General features: G+C 38.9%; 1 pseudogene; it reads left to right on the top strand.

Annotated features, from left to right (window-relative positions):
- The first annotated feature begins 6,909 nt into the window (after window positions 1-6,909).
- Window positions 6,910-9,018, top strand: LOC146492586 (Ig kappa-b4 chain C region pseudogene; annotated as a pseudogene).
- Window positions 9,019-9,345: the final 327 nt, after the last annotated feature.

The following is a 9,345-nucleotide window of genomic DNA, read 5'->3' as shown; positions in this document are numbered from 1 at the left end:
GTACACAGAGAGATAATGAGGGGATGAGGAACAGCTGGGACAAATCAGACCTAACAAGACAAGGGGAAACAAAACTAGACTCACTGCATATAGGACAAGGACTTTCACAATAAAACAGACATCACAAGGGTAATCTAATAAACAAATGAACTTAGCTAACCTAAAGAACTTATAAATAAACATCGACATCCAAACAAACTAAAACTTAAAACGCTGGGTCAACAGACCCAGGAAAGTGACAGTAGAATAATTTATTATACACATTATACTTATTTTCTTAAATTGCTTATCTATTATCTGTATTTTCACCTGGGGGTCTAGGGGTGCTGCTCTTCTTTTCATGACAAATTAGGAAATGTTTATGATAACACACTGACAATATCAGGACAATTTTGCATGACAGCATGCCCTGTCATGCAAAATTGGAAAGGAAAAACTCAAAAAACTCAAAACGATGCATTGAGTTTTTCCTTTCCAGTCATCTTCATAACTCAGTATGTGTTAATAGACCTCTCTGCATTGAAGCTAATTAACGTTAGTTAAACGGAATTAAAACAATACACAATCGATTTGAACAAACTGAAAGTGGTGAATGATGATAAATGTTAAAAAATTACTTAAGATTTATCTTCAACAATAGATATTAGAAGTTAAATTTAACTGTTTTTAAATTCCCACCGGAGTTAAAGGGACCTGCGGCCTTGCATGTGCTCTGCATCTTCAACTGCAGAGACAGTCAGCCTAAGCTCTTTTTAAGTGTAGCTAACTGCAACACACATTTTTTTTTCAACACAAGATATGTTTGGGGGGATTTAAATGATAATATTAATGTTTTCGTATTTAGCACAAATCAATAGTATTATAGTTATTCGCTCGCGGTCTGGGTCTTTGGCCCAGCGTTTCTTACGTTATTCTAAGGTTTTTGAGTTTCTTATGTTTGGTGGCGGGTTAGTTGAGTTTGGCTTAACGTTATTAACATCGTTTTAAGGAGTTTATGTTAGGGTTGTATATTACCACGTTTGTATTTTCATGCCATGTTTCCTGTTTTATTTTGAAAGAAATAAAGAAAATAAGAAAATAATCAACATTAGCATTACTTGTTTGTGAACATCTTAGGAGAAAGAAATTGGCGTACCATTTGTTAGTCCTAACTTTCCCTTTAAAGCATCAGCTTGATCTTTTTTCCTACTAAATTTGATATTTTTGTGTTTTTGGTGTTACATTGTCCTCATATTGTTTTAAGCTGTGAAGGACATAAATTTGTTTTTGTAGCCTTTCTCAATTGGTAGAACCAACAACTCTAGTGTGTGTTACATTGAAACTGAACAGCGGGGACGGTTGTCATAATGATAATAATACTCTATCCGATTTCAAACAATCACACTGTGATGAGTATTAGTAGATTATGTTCACATGTAAAATATTCATATCAAATGCTAAATGGCCTGTATTTGTATAGCGCTTTACTAGTCCCACAGGACCCCAAAGTGCTTTACACATTCAGTCATTCACCCATTCACACACACATTTACACACTGGTGATGGCAAGCTACATTGTAGCCACAGCCACCCTGGGGCGCACTGACAGAGGCGAGACTGCCGGACACTGGCGCCACCGGGCCCTCTGACCACCACCAGTAGGCAACGGGTGAAGTGTCTTGCCCAAGGACACAACGACAGAGACTATCGGAGCCGGGGCTCGAACCGGCAACCTTACGATTACAACTCTTGAGCCACGATCGCCCCTTAGCCCCTTAATGTAGAATTACACACTGCCCAACGCTGAATTTGCCTACAATGCAGAGAAAAAAGCAAACAGACCTATTGCATGCATTGATTCTCATATTTCACTGTTACTTTTCAAAGGCTCAAGGACCAAGTATTCCGGGGGTTCCAAGCCACACGCTTTACTCAGCTGCCCTGGACAACATGAAGGGCACCTCTGCCTCAATCACCCTGGACAACAAAAACATTAGCAACACTTCACCAAGAAGGGGTAAAGGCACCCAAATACAAAATGTTTTAGGTGAATATACTTGTGATCAAAGGACAAGTTTATTGTTTTCAGACATGACACTGTTGAGAGCTTTTATCATAAATCATTTCATCTTATTTGATTCCCAGCAGAACACAGCACTTCAAATGGTTCATTCCAAGCATCCTTAGCAATAAGCAATATCTTTTCACTGCTAGGTGTGCTGTTTTGCACTGCCTGTAAACCAAACCAAAGTCTATGGCTGGAGATCAACACAGAGAGAGGGATTGTGACTTCGTGCTGTACTCCAGATGTAATTACACCTCTAGTTCTTCACATAGCCATTATTAATTCCTTCAACCTAAGTATGATGAATTGTGCTTATTGCTCCTTTAAAGTGCTCCAGTAGAAAGCAGGGTTTAAGAACATTTTGTATTCACATTATAAACTAGAATATTTTCTATCTTTTCTTGCATTCACATTAAGATATTTTCTTTTGTTTCCATTTATGACAGCTGGGAAGGTGAGAAGCAAGTGGACAAATGATGAAGTGAAGGTTGCTGAGCGGCACGTTTCACTTCATAACAAGCTGCAAAGTACCAGGTAAAAAGGAATGTGACTGCTGCCTCCAAGCAGAGCTGGCAGCTCTGAAAGGCAGAGACTGGGTTGTCATAAGGTACTACATCCACAACAGGATCATAGCATTAAAAGAAAGATGCAAGAAAAAAAGAAACAAGCAAGAGAGATACTTTGTTACTTCCACAGTTATGTCAGTATTGCAGTTTTCTGTATTGCATTGTTGTTACTCATAAATCTGTAGTTTATGCTGGGTGCTTTTTGCAATTAAATGATAAGAAAGGCAGATAACCCACGTTTTTATTCACATGCATTTCACTACAAAATGAATTAATGCATTACAATATTAAGACTTAAAAAGTAGACTGACCACGTTTGACCTATGTCTTTTTTTAAGTCTCTACACAGCTCAGATTTACTGTTTTATTAACACATAAATGTCTGATATTTCTGTCAGAAGTTACCCGACTGGTGAGCATTACTATTGTGCATCCATGCCTATTATATTGTAATCTCAAATGGAGCCAAGCGGAAAATACAGAACCTACCCTTACCTGGTCCTTATAAGTCATGTATACTTGAAAATTATGTGTTTCCATGGGCTTCACAATTCACCTAAACATGAAATATCAGTGTGTGACCTTATGGTACTCATAAGTCACATAAACCTGACAGTGTCCTCACAAGTAGCATTAAATTCAGGTTTGACAAGAATTTCGCCCTAGCCAAAATCTCAAAAAATGGGCATGTTCCTGGAAGCATGGATCAAACTTTTTGTGATTCCCATGCCTCTAGGACCTTTGGAAAGGCACGTTCTCATTTGTCACATTTTTGTCATACGTACTGATATATCACGAAAACACGTATGTGTGTGTGTGTGTGTGTGTGTGTGTGTCCTCAGTGAACTGTATCAGTCTCTGCAGTATCTTCCAGCTGCAGCAGTCACTTCAGTTTCTGTTCAGTCTGACTGAGGGAGGTTTTTGTACGACTGTTTTTCACTGTGTGAACACATACTGACTGTTAGGGTAGTGACCACTCTGACAGTAATAAATTGCTGCATCTTCAGCCTGGACTCCACTGATGGTCAGAGTGAAGTCAGAGTTTGATCCACTGCCTGTAAAACGATCTGGAATCCCTGATTGTCGATTGCTAATATAGTAAATGAGCAGTTTAGGAACTCCTCCAACTTTCTGTTGGTACCAGTATAACCAAGTACTATAAATATTCTGACTGGTCCTACACTTGATGCTCACAGTTCCTCCCACAGCAGAGCTCACTGCTCCAGGCTGAGTCACTGTATATTGTCCTCTGGACTCTGAGGACACAGAGACAAAAACATAAAGCAGCTTCATGGTTTTGTGGGCTTCATTTCAGAGGGACAGATGTTGATAGAGGAGAGGAGTTTGATTCTCTGGACTTTACCTGTGAAGCAGCAGCAGAGGAGAGTCCAGATGAGGACGCAGATCAAAGTCATGTTTTTGATGAGGAGGATTTCTGTGGCTTCTGTTGTGATGAAGGACAGCTGTCAGTCATCCAGTGTTCAACTCTCAGGACTATAAACTCTCCCAGAGCACTGGAGCATGGTGCTGCTGATGCAAAGTGCCTCTCTATGGAAATCATCTGAATCAAGGACATGTAATTATTTGTTCTTTGCACAGTTTTACTTTCATCAGCTTCTGAAATGAAAAAGTTTAGTTTTCCAGTACAAATAAACAGAATAGAGCCCTTTCATCACTGTGAAAACAGGTCCTTGAATATTTAATCATAAATTGTTAAATAATTCTTTGTCAGTGATGCATTTTTCAGGTACAAAGAAAATTTTATTATCATTTTTAATGAGATGTGCAAAGGGCCCTTGAATTCTGTGCATTTAAAAGTGGAGTAGAACCAACCACAAAATCACCTTTAATTCTTCATCAGGTTTACTAACATGAAGAATTACAACACAATTTGGCCCTTGAAGTTCCTTTTGTTGTTAGGGAGGGTTTGTGTCCTTTTGAGTGCAATGTTACAATAAGTTCTTTAAAACAACCAGAAAGACAGCACCAATGTGTTTACTTTGTAGTTCAATGAAAGGCTTCAGTTCGTTAAGAGTGTGAAGTGCTGCGTTCACGTTTGCAGTTTTGTCTTGTTAAACAATATTTGACATAAAAAAATAAAAAAAATTAAAAAACACTACATTTTCAGAAATATTTGTGGTGTTTTCTTGTTTGGTTGGTGTTTTTTGACTACTTGAACACTAAATTGGCCCTTCAACGAGATCACAATATCAGCAGTGGCTCACAGCTCAAGTTTGAGACCCCTGATTTAAAGGAACAGGAATACTGGTTATATTTTTTGGACCACCTTCTTGTGATGAGAGAAGATGATCAATGTTGAGTTTTTCATGTTCCCAGAGTTGCACTTTTAATCCTGCTTTGATTTCATTACTGTGCTAGTGCTTATGAACTTTGTTTGAGTCTTGTGTTTGTTTTTAGATTCCTGTTTTGACTTTACAGTTATGTTCGTGATATGTTTCAGGTCTTGTTCACGTTGGACCTTGTGGTGATTTTGTTATTTTTATTATTAGTATTAGTAGTATTATAGCCTCCCCAGTGTTTCCATGTCTCTTATCTGCTCTGTTATGTAGTTTATTCCTCTCACTTTTCTAATTAAAGTTTTGGTTTGGTTCCTGTTTAACATCTGAAGAAAGTTGAAGGTGAAGATCACAGGCGTCGAACTCCAGGCCTCGAGGGCCGGTGTCCTACTGGTTTTAGATGTGTCCTTGATCCATCACAGCTGATTTAAATAGCTAAATGACCTCCTCAACATGTCTTGAAGTTCTCCAGATTCTTGGTAATGAACTAATCATTTGATCCAGGTGTGTTGACCCAGGGTGACATCTAAAACCTGCAGGACACCGGCCCTCGAGGCCTGGAGTTCGACACCCCTGTAGATTTTCCGTGCAGACTGTCATGGTCCTTCTGTCCTAGTCAGTCTGACCTGCTATTTCTGTCATTCTCTCCTTCACCAGCTCTCTGCCTCCACTATCACTGTGTGTGTGTATTCTGGTGTTCTCGTCTTTGTGCAGCATCAGGACTTTGAGAAGAGTTTCCACTTCTGGGCCACAAACACCTGCTGGCAATCACACACCTGCTGGCAATCACACACCTGCCTGATGATCTTGTCAAGCGCCACTATTCAGGAGTGTCCTGTGTCTTTGACCCAGTGTTTTTGTGTTTTTTTGGACCTTGGTTATTTATTATTGTGGTGATTTTGTTTCTTAGTCTTGATTTGTGCTTCCTACTTTAATTGTTTATATTTCTACTTATTTAGTCTGTTCCCTTTCGTGTCCTGGTTCTCTTGGTCTCGTCTGTGTCTTCTCTCCAGCTCATCATGTTACCCCCTCGCTGTCCCTCGCTCTCTGTCTCTATGTTGTGTTTCCTGTTTTATTTTGGTAGTCCTTGTCTCACGTGTATTGTATATAGTTTTGCTTCCCCCTCATCTCATTATGTCTCATTTGTTCGTCCTGTGTTCCCAACTGTTGCCCGTCCCCTCGTTATCCTGATTTAAATCCTCAGTCTATTTCTGCTTGTAGCCGTGTTTCCTTGAGGCCCACACTACACCCACTTTACTCCTTGTTCCTATTTTCAGTTTTGTGTTTTAGCAAATAAAGCTCCTTTTTTCAGTTCATCCCTTTGTTTGTGTTTTTTCACACTAACTCTAACAGGATTACATAAGCAGTCATCACAATGCAAATTCATAGGTGTCATTTCAATCGGCCAACATGTTTTGAGAAAAAAAAAATTCGGGGGTGGGGTCGACGTTAAGTCTTCTCCTGATGTAACTATGGAGCCCATTGATGGGTCTAAAACACTCTTTGGGAGGGAAATGGACCGGTTCGTTTACAGTGCTTTTGTGTTGTAGTCTGAGCACTCAGAGCTCTATCTGAGCTTTGGGCTACTCTTTACACAACGTGTCTCATTCACCCACAAAGAAATACAAGAATTGTTTCTATGCTTTTCTTATGTAGGTGCTTTCTATATAACACTTACAAACATTCAGACTCAGATAGATGCACTGGACAGATGCTTCTGAGCTACAGCCAACCCAGGTAGTTGTATCATACTCAAAGTCTACTGTCAGGAGATCAAGAGTCATGTTCATGAAAGGAAACTGTTACTGGTTGCAAACCACTGGTTACCCAGAAGAACTGGAGGACTGGATTAGACTTTGTCAGTTAAACATTTAAAAGAGCAGGAACAGTTCCAAGATGACGTTTTTTCAGCACGATTGGATTACAAAGGAGAAAAACTGATCTGAAGAAAATCACATCACCTGTCAAAGAGGGTGGAGCCAATGTTTTGGCACTGATGTGCATGGCTGCCAGTGTAGCTGGGGCACTAGTGTTTATTGATGATGTGGATGCTGATACAGGTAGCAGGATGAAGTGTACACATCTTTACTCTCTGCTCACATTCAACCAAGTGCTACACAATCAGTGGACGACCCTTCACAGTGCAAATGGATAATGGCTCAAAGAAAACTGTAAAAACACCCACGACTTCCTCTGGCAAAGAAATAGGATATTCTTCAATGGTCAAATCAGAAATTGAAATTGAAGATGGCTTCAGTAAAGGCCTGGTAGAGCATCTCAAAGAAGGACACAGCATTTGGTGATCTCCATGTATTCAAGGCAGTAGGTAGTGATGGTCTACAGAGGATTTTCATCCAAATATTAAAAACTGTTTTATTAATAATTATCTTGGTTTGTCCAATTAATTGTGTGCCTCTGAAAATGTGGGACGATGTCTAAATATGGCTGAGATTCCTAAACAGCTGATACAAAACTCGACGTGGATAAGCAGTTTTATGGGCCTTGAAGGTCTGGATTTCAGTCAAGTCTGAAGTGTTTAAGTCAGATTTCACTCTGTTGATGTACAAAGTAAAATTGTAAAAATGTGTCATCATCCAAACATGTTTGGATTTAACTGTATTTAAACTAATATTTGTATCAGCTGAGTCATGGCTGCTGTGCAGACTGTGAATGATTTTGTTGAGTTTGTTTGTTTCAGAGTCAGAGAGCCGTGTCTCTCTACAGTCAGAGATTTTTTTGTACGGCGCCTCAATGAGTTTGTATCACTGTGGTGGACTTTTGGTGGAGGAACCAGACTGGATGTTGGAAGTAAGTTAATTAAACTGTTTATTAATAAATATTAGTTTTTTATTACTTGTTAGAAATGTATTTTTTATTTTAAATAGTTTCAGGATACATGTTTGCCCTCTTTAACAGGGCTAATTCAGATTAGCTCTGCAACGTCAATATTTTTTTTTTATCTCCATTTCTGTCAAACTGAAATAGAAATAACTTTTATTATAGAGAAGAAAAAAGTTATTTATCCTGGTATTAGTTTCAGAATTTTCACAACATCAACTGTTATTTGAACAATGAACGTTTTCTTTGTTAACCAAAAATAGGACGTTTAACCTCCTAAGACCCGAACTCTTCCATGGGATGCATTTTTAATTTCTCTTTGATATTTGGGCTGATTGGAACCCAATGAATGTAAAAACAAAGAATTACCAGATTTTCTTTAACCTGATTTTTGTTTCTAAGAAAAATGAGAGTCACATATGAAGACATTAGTTTTAAATTGTCCTCGTAAGTGGAAATCAGGCCCTTGTAGAGCAAAATTTAGTATATATATATATAGATATATATATATCTATATATATATATATATATATCATTGGTCTTTTTTATTGTGTCAAAGACCGTTTCAGATTTATTTTCCAGTTGTGTGACTTTGTCAATAAAATGTCTAAACAACGAACATTTTTGGTGTAATGACACGGGGGACTGTCTTTGTTTCCACTTCATCAGTTATTTATAATTCAGACTTCTAATCATTTTAAAGCCAAACTTCTGCTGTAAATGTTTCCACATCTGCTTCTTTTATTTCCAGTGTAGTTTGAACATATTTCAACTCAAACTGTGTGATGATTCTCTCTGTGCTGATATGCATGAGAGGTTTCTTAAAGGGAAGTGAAACAATGTGTGAGTTAATGACTGGTGGAGCAGAAAAAACACCTGACAGAAACTTCTTAACGGAGAAAATCAAATTGTGGTTCCTGTCCTCTAAGCTGATTGGTGTTTCCTAGGTGATACCCGCCCCGCCCTGAAGGTGCTGGGTCCCTCCAGTGAGGAGCTGAAACAGGGGAAGGCCACGCTCATGTGTCTGGCCAACAAGGGCTTCCCCTCAGACTGGAGGCTGTCCTGGAAGGTGGATGGCAGTGGCAGCATCAGCTGGGAGGAGAGCAGGAGCCCCGTGGTGCAGGAGAACGACGGCCTCTACAGCTGGAGCAGCACCCTGAGGCTCCCTGCAGACCACTGGATGAAGGTGGGCTCTGTGACCTGTGAGGCCACCCAGGGCTCCCACACTCTGGTCTCAGAGCCACTCAGGAGAGACCAGTGTTCCCAGTCCTGATGTCAATCACTGAGTGTTTGATGCAGTTTTTCTTGTGGTACTGATCTCTTCTTGTGTGTCGTATCATCCTTTATCTCTTTGTTACTTTTACTTTTCATATTAAAAAAAAAACAATAGAAAAATTTCCATTTCATAATTAAAATAATTATAACAAATACCTCTGCATTCATCCTCTTGTGTCTAGTGTCTGTTCTAAAAATAATAAATGTTAATGAGTAAACATGTTCTTTGAGTACTCGACTTCAACAAATACACCTTAAAATATAAACATTTGATAAACAAAACCAAAATGACAATGAGTGTTATAAAATTTGAAATTGTTGACTA

This window comes from Neolamprologus multifasciatus, chromosome 22 (assembly GCF_963576455.1).
Source record: "Neolamprologus multifasciatus chromosome 22, fNeoMul1.2, whole genome shotgun sequence".
NCBI classification, from domain to species: domain Eukaryota; kingdom Metazoa; phylum Chordata; class Actinopteri; order Cichliformes; family Cichlidae; genus Neolamprologus; species Neolamprologus multifasciatus.
The sequence above is the reverse complement of the archived record's forward strand: the minus strand, read 5'-3'. Positions and strand labels throughout refer to the sequence as shown.